General features: G+C 45.0%; 1 protein-coding gene across 2 annotated transcripts in view; it reads left to right on the forward strand.

Annotated features, from left to right (window-relative positions):
* Positions 1-14,917, forward strand: part of spsb1 (splA/ryanodine receptor domain and SOCS box containing 1) — a 34,768-nt gene continuing 19,851 nt past the window's right edge. For both annotated transcript variants that reach the window (XR_006085717.1, XM_042343617.1), the window contains exon 1: positions 1-161. The gene's annotated coding sequence lies outside the window, so the exon portion shown is untranslated. The remainder of the gene's footprint in view (positions 162-14,917) is intronic.

The following is a 14,917-nucleotide window of genomic DNA, read 5'->3' on the forward strand; positions in this document are numbered from 1 at the left end:
GGGGGGGGGGGGGGGGCAGATGACGGCGATAAAAGCTGAGCGATGCTTTACGGCCATAACTGTTGTCATTTGAGTGGAGAAGCTATGAGTGAGTGAGTGAGTGAGTGAGAGAGAAAGAAAGAAAGAGAAAGAAACAGCTCCGAAGGGGAAGGAAACTACAGGTAACTCAGTCCCTCTTCTTTTGCTGCTGCAACAATGTATCTCTGTTTGGAACGTCGTGTAGCGATATGTGACTCTCCTATTGTCCGAACAGAGTGTGGGGGGAGGAATCGTTACAATGTTGCTCCGTTTTTGGAAACATTGTTGCTACAAATCCCCCCCACACCCCCCCCCCCCCCCCACACACACACACACACACTCGCTCTCGTCGTACAGGGCTTCTTATTCAGGACCTGGTGGGGGGGGGGGGGGACCGAAAGCGTTTGGGGGGGTGGGGGGGAGGAGGAGAGTGGGGGCACAGAAAGTGTTTGGGGGAGAGGGGGGGGTACAGAAAGCGTTGGAGGGGAAAGGGGGGGTACAGAAAGCGTTGGGGGAGGAGAGGGGGGGAATAGAAAGCGTTTGGGGGGGGGTAGGAGGAGAGTGGGTGGGGGGGGGGAACAGAAAGCGTTTGGGGGGGGGGGTGTAGGAGGAGGGGGGGAAATTGCACTTGAAATAACTTTCTTCGGGGAGGAGAATGGAAACCGAGCGCTCGCAACTCGTTTGCACTTCCTTTTTTTAATATAAAAAAAATTAATTATAATTATAGATATATCTATATATATGTATATATGTATATATATATATAGACAGAGAGAGAGAGAGAGAGACACACACACACACAAAAATAACGAAAGGGGTAAAAGAAATAAATCGTCGGGGGTCGCTGTTTCTGGTGGAGAGTTTGGGATTCCGTAAAGAGTGATTATTTATTCGAAAAAGTCTCTTGGATTTCGTGTTGTGTGTGTGTGTGTTTGTGTTATAAAAGGATTATTTTACCCCCTTTCTCTCTCTCTCTCTCTCCCCCCAACACACACACACACACACACACACACACAAAAAGTCTCTCGATGACTCAACGAGTCTTTTTTTAAAAAACTTGGGGGGGGTACGAAGATGGTGCTTTATTGTGTGCTATTTCTTGTGGTTTTATGGTCAGTGATAACCTCGGGGACAATTCAGGCGCTTCGAAGATCACTGAACCCCTTTCCTGTTGCAATTCAGCCCTTCTTGTTGTTGGGGAGTGGTGGGTGGGGGCTGGGTGGGGGGGGTGGGGGGGGGTGGTGGTGGGGGTAAGTATTTTAGCAATGTTAAAATGAATCTTTTTCAGGATCACTTTCAGGAAACTTTAGGGGGTGATGTGTGTGTGTGGGGGGGAGTCCGTGTGTATGTGTGTGTGTGTGTGGGGGGGGGGGGTCCGTGTGTGTGTGTGGGGGGGGGGAAGAGAAAGAAAGTCTTAGCCCTATGGGTTTCGAGCTGATCTGAGTGTGTAACTCGGTTCCTGGTGGACGGTTTTGCTAAAGGAACAGAAACTGTGACGGATGTCGAGTGTTGTTTGCAAACCCCCACCTTCTCTTCTCCCAAAAACAACACCAACACGTCCTGTAGGAACACGTATTAATTACCATCGCTGTCTCTCCAGCCCTCAGCTTCCCAGATCCCCCCCCCCCCCCCCCCATCCTTTCACAGGATGATCGAACCCCCAACCCCCCCCCCCCCCCACCACCCCCCCACCCCCTCAACTTGCCACAGAAGATGTTCTGTGTGCGCTAATGCCATCAAACGAAGTGCATTTCTCTTGTGTGTGGCATTTATTTGCTCCCACTTCCTCTTTTCTGCAGACTTTTGTTTTTAATTTTTTTTCTTTTTTAAAAAAAACGAGTGAGCGAAAAGGGGATGTTTTGTGTGTGTGTGTTGTTGTTGTTTGGGTCGAAGTTATGGCATTGCTCTTAGGCTCCTTTATGTGTGCCTTTGGCCTAAATGCTTGGATCTACACAGGATTGGTCTGTTAAACAATAATATGGTATCTTGCCTGTCTTTTGGTTTATTCATGTACTTTTCTTTTAATTGTGTATGAAGTACAATGACAAACTGTTAGTTGCTGACTATATAGAGACCGTCTAAGCGCTCTGAGGCGCTGCTACGCTACTTGAGGGGCGCGATGTAAATGCAAGTTGTTGTTGTTATTGCCTCAGAACTTAAAACTGAACCGCTCCGGTTTTTTTTTTAACCTTTCTGACCTAATCCCAGAGGGTACTGGGCAAGGGTTGGCGAGAGCCAAGGCTTGGGGTGGGGGGGGGTGGAAACCCACAGAGTTTCTATAATATAATCCTTGCATTTGATACAGCGCCTCATCACGTCTTCGAGACGTCTCGTTACTGAGCGGGAAGAATCCTTGTTCACAGTCGACTCGCAGCATGTGAGCTCAATCTTAAGAAAAGCTTTCTCCCCTCCCTCGCCAGGCCCTTGAAGTTGCTTTACACCGCAAAATCGAAGCTATTGATCAGAAAATATCCATCTTCTGCTGAACAAGACTGCATTTTAATTTTTTGCCTTCATCTGTCGTCGCTCCAGTGCAGCGTCTTGGGGGAGCTGTTACAACAGGGTAGACAATTTGGGCAAAGGTGGTCAAACTGAAGCCCATCTTCTGGTCCAGCTGGATGATAATAATCCTTGCAATTCATAAAGCTCCTTCTAGACCTCTCAAAGCCCTTCACGGAATATACTGTAAAGTGAATTGACTGTGTGTTTCTGTGGGTGCAACTTGTGGATGTGAAAGAACCCATGACCAGCCTTCAAAAGGGAGTTTCTCCTATTGGCTTTGGACGACAATCCTTCAGATAAATTAGTCATTTACCCTCTGGCTGGCGTGTGGGACGTCGCTGTGTGCATTTATTCGGCTGCCGTGTCTTGCTCACAAAATATACAGTCGATTCGCTTTACAGTAAAGGGGAGGTTGCACTCTTAAAAAAATATATATATATATAGCCAGTTCATTGCTGATGTCCATTGGAGCGAAACTTGGCCAGTGTTTGTGTGGCCATGTGCACAGCATAAAAATATCACTGTGCACTAGTGCATTGCAAATGCAGCAACTTCCAATGCCTTTCCATAACAGTTCGTAACTGTGTAGTCCTGTAGCTCAGTCCTCGCGAGCGCGAGAACCCCGGGCGGGTCAGGGCGAAACATTAGGCAAGTTTCCTTAAGGCCCACACGCCTGCTTACCCGGTTGGAAGTCAGACCGTGTTGTTCAGTCGATTGGCGGATCGCTTTCCGGGGTTAATAATCTCTTTTTTTGTGTGTGTGTGTGGGGGGGGGAAAAAACAAAGTCACACAATCCACGTCTGTTTGTGGGGACTCGCTGCCGCGATTCTCCCGCAAAATATCCGGTCGCAGTGTATCCTGTGAAGCGCTCGGAGACGTCTCAACGACGTGATAAGGCGCTGTGTCAAATGCGAGGATCGTAATTGTTGTTTTCTCGTGCGCGGGTGAAACCAGCAGCCAATTGCGTGCGCCAGTGCGCCCCACAAACAGCCGTGGACGGAACAATGAGGGTTTCAAGCCTCGTCTTTGATTGTGATTTGTGCTTTGTGGCGGAAAAACCTGCTGCATCTCTTTATGAGATGCCAGATTGTAACAAAATCCAAATGACTCTGTATTTGTGGATGAGAGCAGCTCTTTGTTCCGTTCTGCCTGCTACTCATGGCTTGGTCATTCGATAAACTTTGATGGATGAGACATCCATTCATACGATGTTTGGTTAGGATTCTGGTGGGGGTGGTGGTGTGCGTGGGGGGGAGTGAGGTGGGGGGCGGAGGAGAGGTGAAGAAACTAAAGTGCCAAAGTACCAACTTTGTAATAGAAATTCAGACTTTGCAACTCTTCCTTTTTTTTTATGCATTTAAGCAAATGCGAACGTCTCGCAGCGAAATCGGCAACGAGATGTTAAGGTGACTATCATAGTCGTAGGCAAACACGGCAGCGCAGATCGCGTGAACACGAGTGTCGGGCTGGTGCATGGGTGGTGCTCTCGCCTCTTGAGTCAGAAGGTTGTGGGTTCAAGCCCCATGTTGGGAAGTTTCAAAACCATGGGACACTTCCTGGGTCAACTTTTTTTTTTAAATCGGAAATGAATTGCACTTTTAGGTTTATTGCAGGGTGAAGTCTGAAAGGTGAACTGGTAGGGCTGAGCGGAAAGCTAATTATTGTAGGCGAAATTTGCATCCGCCTGTCGACTTAACGTAACTGCTTCGCGCGGATGTAGCGGTCTGTTTCGGCGTCCGTTTGACGCTGTCGAACGAAATGCGGTGACTCTTATCTTTTTGGAAGGTGCCAATTTGTGGAGGGCTCTGAAGTTCAGGCGATGTTAATGTTAAATAGGAATTTGCCGTACAATATTGCCAGGACCTGAGACGTCGCTTGTGTCTTCGAACCTAGGCGTAAGTAAGGAACCTCAGCAGCGATAACTTGCTCGTGTATCGAGCCTTCCACTTGGTTTAACTTCTCAAAGCTAAGGAGAGCAGAATACATAATCTCTGCTGCGCAGAATTGCCTGCCACCCACAAAATATACACAGTCAATTCACTTCACAGTAAATTCTTTGACAGGCTTTGAGACGTCTCGAAGACGCGATGAGGTGCTATATCAACATGCAAGGGTTATTATTAATATCGCACCACATCTTGAAACGCTTTCCAGCAATTGCTCTTTTTTACTTGTATGTTTTGCCCAAGATAAAATCTCACAAACTGTTGTGAGATCAGTTGCATCTCCAGGATTGCTGGCTCGATCTCTAGGATAGAATTCACTTTTCTTTTTCTTGAGTACATTTGTGGGGTCATTACTGACTACCTGAAGAACGGACCAGACCTCGGTTTAAAATTTCATCAGTGGGGTGATACTCCTAGATCACCCACCCGGCTATCCTCCCTTGAACAACATCAAACTGTTTGCTCAATGAGTCATGGTCTAGTTTTTCTCTGAAAGAAACCACTTCCTATAATCTGTCCTCAAAATACTCTGAATCTGTGCCATTCACTTGTCTTGTTGCCTTGGTGAAGTTTGAGAGTATCCACCCCTCTCTGCCTTGCGATAGCAGCAGCGAAGAGCAACTGATTGCCGAAGAGATGTTGTATTGGGACACGTTCAACAAACGAAATGGCATCTTTAGCATCTGTAAGATAATACAACACAAAATGACATTTGTACAGCTGCCTTTCACGTCGGGAGGACGTCCCAAGACCCTGGACAATCGGGGATTTGGACCCGATTTGGGGCATGGGATCTGGGAGGGTTGAGGGCGGTAGGGGGTAGGAGGGTGCCTGAAGGCTCAGTCGAAGAAGAAGGTCTTGAGACGCGCCTTGAAGGAGGCGAGGGGAGCGAGGCGAAGGGAATGTGGGATGGAGTTCCATTGGGTGCAGACAGAAAGGCTGAAGACCCGACCACCGCTGGTGGGGCCTGTCGGGCGGGTGACTTGGAGAGGAGGGAGCGGACAGGTTGATTTAAGCCGTTTTTTAAATATGTAATCCTCCCACGTTTGTTTTGAAGAATAAAAGGAACAGGAACAGCAAGAACTGATGGCTTATATGGATGGTGTAGGCAGCAGGTAGCTCAAGGGAGCTCGGCAAAATTCCCCACCCCAAAATCCAACCTTACTCTCCTTTTTGGCTAATGGGATGTTGAGGCTGCGAGTGTGTAAGAGGACATGAAGTAAGTGAGTGGGAGTTGGTCCCAGTGCCAGGACTGGCAAGCATCGTATTCCGCAGTATTCAGCGACCCCGAGTTCAGGATGTAAGCTCAGACCTCTCTGAAGAATATTTTTGCCCACAGCCTCTGTCGGACGGTCTAAGGCATTCACCCGGTTTCTTTTACAACATCTTGCATTTATATAGCACCCTTCACGCCTGGTAACGCTCGACAGTCTGACCATTTCAGTCATTGTACTTAGTCATTGAAAGAGTGGCTCCCCAATCCCCAAGGCTTCTTCGTGGTAAAGTTGGCACCTTAATGCGTAGGATTAATGTCTCCAAGGTGATTGGAGACAGAGGTGATGCAAACAAAACATCGGATGGAAGAGGAAAGAGATGAGGGTGTTAACAAGGACTTTAGGCAAGTCTTTTGGGGACAATTGGCCACAGTTCTGGAGAATGAGTTCTGCTGGGAAAGTGTGGGTGGGGGAGGGGGAATGAAAGTCAATCGCAACAACTACTTTGTAGTGCCTTAAACACAAATTCCTCAAACTGCTTTTCAGAGATTTAGTGCGTTGGCGTGTACATGTGGAGTCCTGTAGCTCAGTGGTTAGAGCACTCGCCTCGCAAATGAGAGACCTCAGTTCCCGACAGGGCGAAACCTTAGGCCAGTTTCCTAACTCTACACACCCCTGTTTACCTAGCAGTAAGTAGGAACCCGGTTACTATTCAATTAGCAGATCACTTTCCGGGGGTAATAATCCCTCGAAAAAAATAACAATTTGGAGGGAAGCAATGGTTGGAACAAGATTTGGAGTATTCCCAGGATGCTTGACTGTTGATACCAAACATGACTGTTTGTGGGATGTCGCGGTGTGCAATTGGCAGCCGCGTTTTGCCCACAATATACACAGTCAATCCACTTTACAGTGTATTCTGTGAAGCTCTTTGAGACGCCTCGAAGACACAATGCAAGGATTACGATTAAGAGGAATCTCTGGTTCACTTAAATTGCTGGGGTGCGATCGTGCAGTGTCTTGGTTTTGATACTTCCAACTCGTTTCCTAATGGGATGCGATTAGGAAAAGCAGGACCCTTGCTTTGATACCAACTTGTGGTTTGGGCCAACCGCTGGCTCGAACAACCGTGAAAACACTGCTGAGGTTGCCGTAGAGTAATACTGTTTTGTTTCTTCCTCTTCCAGCAAAGTGATGTTCTTCTGCTTAACAAGCAGTGTTGTTCCAAGCAGAATTACACATGTTAACTAAGTGTTGTAACATGCTTAATCTTGTTTGAATCTTATTCTATAATAAGTGCTGCAGTGCTCCATTTTACCTACAATGCACTGTAAACCCAGATTTATTTGCGGTTGTAAAGGGGGATCTTGCAGCTTAATGTTTCGTTAAAATACCACACTATAAAGTATTGAAGTATCCTGGGAATACCCCAAATCTTGTTCCAACAATTATTTCAAAAGAGTTCTACAATTCTTCCAAGGCTAAACTGCCAACATTTGTAAACTGTTCAGCCTCATCCATCAATGTGCATAATAATTCTAAGAAAATTATTTCGCAGAGTAAATGTCACAAGTAATTGTTAAATTTCATCATCGGTGACTGGAAATCTCATAACTAGTGACACGGATTCAGATTATTTTCCTGAATCTGTTGGACGGAATCCAGAAATATCCTGTAAATCCTTGTATGAGCCGGAATGGTGATGTTTTCTGATTGAATCATCAAAATTGGAGGCAAATTATTTGCAGGAATATCCACTTGATTAATCCTTTAACGCAAGTCTTGACACAGACCAGGAAGGAGAAATGGATGCAGTTTGATTATTTTTTTCCCCCTTCTCTTTCCTTCCTCCACCACCGCATTACTGGTTCTGCATTCTGTTTGCCTTTCATTGCACCAAGTGTTTTTTTGAGACTGGGTTTGGCAGAAAGTTTTTGTCTAGATTAATTTGAGCAAATGCTACCCCCTTTTCTGCCCATACCCCCATATTACTCTGCACACCTGACCCCCTTTGGATGAGACATTAAACTGAGGTCCCATCTGTCTATCCAGGTGGATGGTAAATATCTCACGGCACTATTCGAAAAGTGAAGGGACTTTCTCCTGGTGTCCTGGCCAACAAATCCCCCAAATAATTTGACTTTTTTTAAAAAAAATTAGTCATTGAGTTCATGGCTATTCATGGGACATTAATATGCACAACCACATTTCGCCCATTAAATACACAGCCAATCCACTTTACAGTATATTGTGTCGGTAGCTTTGAGACGTCTCGACAACGTGATAAGGCACTATGTGAAGAGCTCTGGGACACTGCCCTGCCTGAGGGGTGCTATATAACTGCAAGTTGTATATCAAATGCAAGGCTTATTATTGTACTTGATGTCCTTCCCTGTGAAGTTGAGCTGTGGCTGAACATTGTTGGAGGCAAAGGGACTTTCTGCTTTAATGGTGAACAGAAACTGACTATTCAGAACCATAAAGTTTGCACTTGAGTTTTTTAAATTCTACCTCCCCACAAACCGCTTAATCTAATCCCACTCTCCTGCTTCTTCCCCAATACCGGTTACCAATTCTCTTTTTCAAGTATCTAATTCCCTCTTACACTTTACACGGGCCCTGCCTCGTCTTTATCAGCAGTTTATTGCAGAGAATTCTTCATTCCAAACTTTTTTTAAAAAAAAATTCCCTTTTCCCCCCCCCCCCCCTTAATTCCCTCAATTATTGTCAATGTTTGCCCTATAGTTAACTGATCCACTGTAAACTTGGGAGTTTCACTCACAAAATACAGTCAATCCACTTTACAGTATAGACTGTTAAGAGCTTTGAGACGTCTCGATGACACAATAAGGCGCCATATCAAATGCAAGGATTATTTATTATTATACTATTGCAATTTTCCGTGCTTCAGCCTTTTTTTTGGGTGTGGGGAAGGGCGCAATTGCTTAAAGTTTCTCTTTCTAAATTAAAACTCTCTCCCCAGCTAACATCTCGGAGGATTATCCCGCATTTGCACAGGCTTGATTCTTGGCAGACTAAACGGGGAGTGGAGCAAACCGATGGAATTTTTCATTCTTACCTTTTTAAAACGAAAGGCTTTAGAAATAAATGTTCGTGCAGTCCATTGAAGTACCTAGTTCCGTTCAGTTTGATTTGATAATTAATGTTTTGCCCTTAAGATTACTGCTTATTACTACTGCGTTGCCACAGACATACGAATGTTCTTGACTGCCTCTCTCTGCGCGCTCTCTCTCTGGCACCAAACAGTCCATATTTCTGTAATGTGACTTACTTACTCCTTGCACGTTTTTTTAAAAAAAAAACCCAGTTGAGCTGAAGTGATGAAACTGGCACATTCGTTTGCAAGTAGCCTTGAAATGGTCTCCCAATTCATTCGCCATCCTTTCCAATAGAATGGCTGTTTATTGCAATAAGGTTGCTTTATCATGCGAGTTCTGTGGTGAGTCATGTGTGAGACCGCGTGTCTCCATAGCGAGTGACGAAATCGAAGCTGACGGGTTATTTTTAGAATGAGTTTAAATGCCCACTCATCGTTTTCAGAGCAAGCGCTTGCTGCTTTTTCAATTTTCAATTTCTTGTTTGTCCGTGTCAGTAACGTCAAGTGGCAAGGTTATAGTGTGCGTTCCTCTTTATTCCTTTTATTTTTTTTCCCCCCGATATATAATATGCAGCGTCTCATCACGTCTTTGAGATGTCTCAAAGCGATTCGCAGAATATACTGTAAGGCGAATTGACTGTCCATCCAGTTCGCCTTCCACCATCCTGGCAGTCGCTTGCACATGTCGTGCCCCAAACTATATACTGTGTCCCCAGATATTATACTTCCTAACCGAAATCTATCTAATTTGTTCTTGAAAGAATCAATACTTTCTGTATCCACTGACTCCCCAGGGTGTCTGTTCTGTACATTCACTACTCACCCACTTGTCTAAACACTTAGCTAATCCTGTGATTTAGTTGTAGAAGAACTTACAGATCCTGTAGCGCCTCAACATCAACCTCCGGCTTCTGTTATTTTGAAGTGTAGTAACTATTTGTTTTGTAGGTGAAACGCAGTGGCAGTGAAGTCCCAGAAATGGACATTAGGTGAATGATCAATTCATCCTGAGAAGTGGTCTCCAGGTACGATGGGTGAAATGCTCTTCTCTCTTCTATAAGTGCCCCACGCGGTCTTTCATCTATTCGAAAAACAGGCAGACGAGATTTTGGTTTAGCTTTTAATCTGAGGAACGTAACCTTGGACAATGCAGCGCGCTCTCCCAGCATTGCACTGAAGCCATGGCTAAGTCTATGATGCCTCAAGACCCGTCGATGGATCTGAAACCCAAACCTTTGCTCGAATCATAAAGAATCTGGACACTTGCAATCAGCTTCCTGTTATGGTGCAAGCAGCTAAGCTGTCTGTCTGGCAATTCAAGTTTTCTGAGCAACTCCCCCATGAGACTCTGATTCAAGACTGTCGACCTCAGCGTTTTTAATCCAAAATAACTTCGTAAATAGTCATTTTAAACCAGAGCGGAGGCCAAACGGTTGAGCTGGTCGACCGCCGACTTGAACATTGTCGAAAAAGCTATCCGAGTGCATTGCGTTCAAATCCTGTGGGCCCGTTCCTTTGGGTGGACATTGAAACTGTTTGGAAAGTGGATGCTTCTCAGCTACTGCGCCTCAAACTCTCTCCCTCAACTCCTCTGCTTTGTCCCCCGTCCCCCCCCACCACCTTCTTCTTCAACTATGACTGCAGTCACCTCCCCACCCCTGGCTCAGCATCAGGCTCCACCAACTGTCGAGTACTCAGACACCACCCTTCCTGAAGGGTGCTGCATAAATGCAAACTGTTGTTGTCCCCGGATAGATTAACCGTCAATCTCGCGGCTGTTTGGGGGGTCGGGGGGCTTTGAGTCGGGCAAAACCGGACCCTGCACTTGCCTGCAAAGCTCTCTTTGAGGTGCTTTGCTGTGACGAGACGTTACCAAAATACCTATTCCTTATCATCTACATGATGACGTCAGCCTAGTAAAGAAGCTGCAGTTTGGGTATAAATATGCTTTCACCCATAAAACGGTCACAACGCTGCTGTAAGTGCTGTAAAGTGCTTTGAGAATCCCTAATGGCCGTGATAACGTGGAAATTGGACTTTTTTTCAATCTCTGGCCTCCAAGCTGTGGGACCCGGTTGATTTTCTTTGATTAAATTAGCCGTGGAGCTCACAGTTGTTCTGTTTGTGAGACTTTACTTAGTGCGAGATGTTGTAACGAAGTTCCCCTGTGTGTTCCACATTTTGTGTTGGTTATTGATTGTGGTTCTTGCTCGATTCCTATTTTTTTTAGAACTTTTTTTTAAAAGAAAAAATGTGCACATTTGGGTCGCACGTCAATTCGATGTTTTTTTTTAAAAATCACATATTGTGCCGAATTTAATAATTTTTAATGGAAAGTTATGCAGAGGCAGCTTAAACATACAGCCAATCCAGTTTATAGCATATGCTGTGAAGCGCTTTGAGATGCCTGGAAGACCTGATAAGGCACTGTAACAAATGCAAGGAGTATTATTAAACAGCGTGAGGAAATTTGAGCTTTTGAATGGGAGCCTTTGTACACTCTCACCTGAACAATTAAACTTCTCGTAGGACATTGCTTCTTGTTGTGTGAGCAGCTGCTGTAGGAGGGTTTATCACAATGCTCTTCAGTTTGTTCTTCTCACTTTCGGGAAATGACTAACCTTCGGCTTTGAGGAGTTTGGCCGAAGGGCTTTAAGCAACATTACATGTTGCACGTTCTCATTTAATGCCTGCAGTGCAAGGGTGTTCCTTATCTTAACATTGGTCAAAAGCAACCTTGTAGTTGAGTTGGGACTTGTAAGCATCCTGAGGCAGGTGGAAAAAGGTCCCACAGGTGGAGTTGGGTGAATCGGGATCAAATGCAAGGATCATCTTAAGGATTATTCATCTTAAATTCAGTTTGGTTCTGCTTTCAGTGGCAAATGTACCTCTTCAAAAGCAGAATGGCACAGTGTGAACTGATTTTTTTTTATATAGTGTCTTTTGTGGTCTGAGTATCAAAGCCATTTCACAGGAGTTGTTGCATAATGTAATAATAATCCTTGCATTTGATATAGTGCTTTTTCACATCTTCGAGACGTCTCAAAGCGCTTCATAGAATATGCTTTAAAGTGAATTGACTATGTTTGTGGGCGAAACGCAGCAGCCAATTGCGCACAGCAGTGTCCCGCAAACAGTTGTGGATTGAAGTGACCAATTTATTATTGTTTTTTTTTCTTGAAAGATTATCATCAGGCGTGTGGAGTAATGAAACTTGTCCAAGGTTTCGCCCTGCCTGGAATCGAACCCAGGTCTCTCGCTTGCCACTGAGCTACAGGACTCCGTGACTTAATGACTAATGTAGGTGAACCCAGCATTCAATTTACACGCAGCAATGCCCCGCAAACAGCCATGAAGTGAGTGGCCAATTTTATCCCCAGATGGATTTGTCTCCAGGACACCAGGAGAAACCCAATTCTCTTGTTGAATAGCGCCAACTTCAGTGTTCTACTGAACAGACCGTATCGACCATCATTTGAGCCTCTGTTCCTTTTCTCCGACTCGAGCAGATTTAAGACCCAGTGTGAACTATTCTGTTAGTGCAGCCGAACACTTGTCGCAGTTGTTGAGTGGGTTTGGTTAAAGGGTTTGAATCGCTTTCGGCCGGGGTCTTCGGGCAAAAAAGGGAGCATTGTGCTGGCTGCTTATACAGAGGGTGGCTGGAATGTGGAACTCTCTGCTGCGAGCCGTTATTGAGGAAAAAGCCTGTGAATGGGGATGCAGATGTTTGAGAACGAATATTAAAGATGATGGTGGGTGGGGAGAATAGAGGAGATGCGAATGGGATATTGAGTCGTGTGTAGACAAAAGGGCAGCACAGATTTCATGGGACAAATAACCCGTACTCTGTGCTGTAAAATGTTTATAACCTCTTCCCTTTATAAATATAGTTAGTTATGCGATTACACATGCCATGGGTCTGATTGTTTGCACGTGAGTTACTTTAGAGTACAAGCTGCTGGCATTGACCACACGTTGCACTTGGGATATTCCAGCAGTCACCATCATTCGCCAACTTAATTTCTGCTTTCCTCTGCAAATGGCCAATGCCAAGGAGGAAAGAAAAATAGAAATGTGTTAATCCTGCCCTGTGAGTGATGACTCTAACACATCAGTCAACTTGGCTCCATCGGGAGCGCTCTTTTGCTTCTGGGTCAGAAGTGTGGGGGTTTAAGCCGTACAGGACAGGGTGAGCTGCATTTTTGGGAGTTGTTGTCCTTCAAGTGAGACTTTAAATCTGTCTACCAGATCATCTGGATGTCAATGAACTCATCCCACCATTTGATAATGTGAAGGTGTTTTCCCCACATCTTGCCTCCCCGCACCCCCACCCCCCCTCAGCTTGGCCATTAATCCTCTAAGGTTAATTGATCATTGACCTTTACAATACAACAGGCGTGTTGGTATCAGCCTGTGAGCACTCTTGTCTCTGAGTCAGGTTGTGCAGTCAAGCACCACGTTGGGACGTTGAGCTCAATCTAGGCAGAAATTAAAGCAGAATTTGGGGAGTGCTGCATTGTACTTGGGCTGACGGGTTAAACTGAGGTCCTGCCTATGTTTCTATTCAAAAAGAGAAGGGAATTCCTTCTGGTATCCTGACCAGCAATGCCCAGAGAGAATTGGTCATTGACTTCCTTGGGTATTTGTGGGACCTTCCTGTATACAAATTGACCCATGAGTTCAAAACCATCACTTTACAGTATATCCTGTGGACCTCACTGCCGTAGCACAATGTGGTGAATTGCCTCATCAAATCTAATGATTCTTAAAGTAACTACAATATGATGTCTTGAAACATTGACCAATAAGGCAGTATATTATCCGTATTTTGTGTGTATTATTTGTACTCATGATAAAATGCTTAAATAAGGAAAGGGATCTTGTTTTGCAGCAGGCGGATAAAGCTGGGTTGTAAATAGTTTTCTCCTGATAACACATCCTGGAGGTTTTATTTCGCAAGTATTTAAAAATGTCATTGCCCTTGGCAAATGATCACTATGATAGTTCTGTATACAAATCTACCTGCTCTTATGGCAACTCCATTTTAGGTCATATCCTGCCCAGGAATCTTAATATAGACTTTAATGTTAGATTTGTCTACTGAGGATCGGGAAGGAAAAACTTGTGAAACTGAAATGAGAAGTAACGAATGATGCACTTGATAGTTGACTGGACAGGCTGTGTTGACGTCTTTCAAGACCTGCAAAGTTGGGAGACTCTATTTGTTTCGAGTCCTGTCTTGTGCTTCAGGTGGCCTTTAAGGACGCCACACACTTGTTTCTCATTTCAGTTTCACAATCGGCCATTCATTGTACTGTTCCTAGGATACAACTGGCTCAGCAACTAAACTAAAGCGGAGTCAACACATTGATCAACCGCTGTGCGTCGATTGCTCGCCTGCCCATTTCTTTTGATTTCTCTCTCTCCCCATCCTCTCACTGATCCAGCACTGTGAAGCGCTTTTAAGACTTCCTCCCAACATGAAAGGTGCTGTTAAAAAAAAAAAAGTTGCTGCAGTTGCCTCTCGCGATCACCAACACATCTAATCAATCCCAAGTACTCGGGACAGTTCTTTTACGTGAAAGGCATCGCATTTTGCAGAAACCCATCAGCGTTGACTTAAGAGTATCCCAACCAAACTGAGAATTCCATGCATCCCACCAACATGTGTAAAGGGAGTCAATACATCAACTGCTGCACATCAGTCATCGGCTCTGCAGGCTGCATTTACTTGCGTAATCCACATAAATGAAACCTTTTAATGCCACGTACGGCTCGAAGCACAATGTCTGGTCCAAGCTGCANTTTTTTTAATCTGGCAAAAAAACAAATCTCCTTTTTTCCCCCACCAAGGCACGACCTTTAATTGCAGCTCACTCGCCCTGAAGCCTTTTCTGTGTCCACCCGTTTGTTCCATTCCATTTTTATAACCTTTGAGTGGAGGTGATGCTCTTAATTCCTTTCTCTTTCTCTCTATTACCCCCCGCACCCACCCACACACCTGCCAGCTCACCCCTCTCTCTGTTCTCTCACCTCAATTAACGCAAGTTAAACGAGCGTTTGTTTCATCAAATTCCTGAAGCATTTTTTTTTTGTCCGAGGAGGACTGTGGAAAGCTG

This window comes from Callorhinchus milii, unplaced genomic scaffold (genome assembly GCF_018977255.1).
Source record: "Callorhinchus milii isolate IMCB2004 unplaced genomic scaffold, IMCB_Cmil_1.0 Scaffold24, whole genome shotgun sequence".
In the NCBI taxonomy this organism is placed as follows: Eukaryota; Metazoa; Chordata; class Chondrichthyes; order Chimaeriformes; family Callorhinchidae; genus Callorhinchus; species Callorhinchus milii.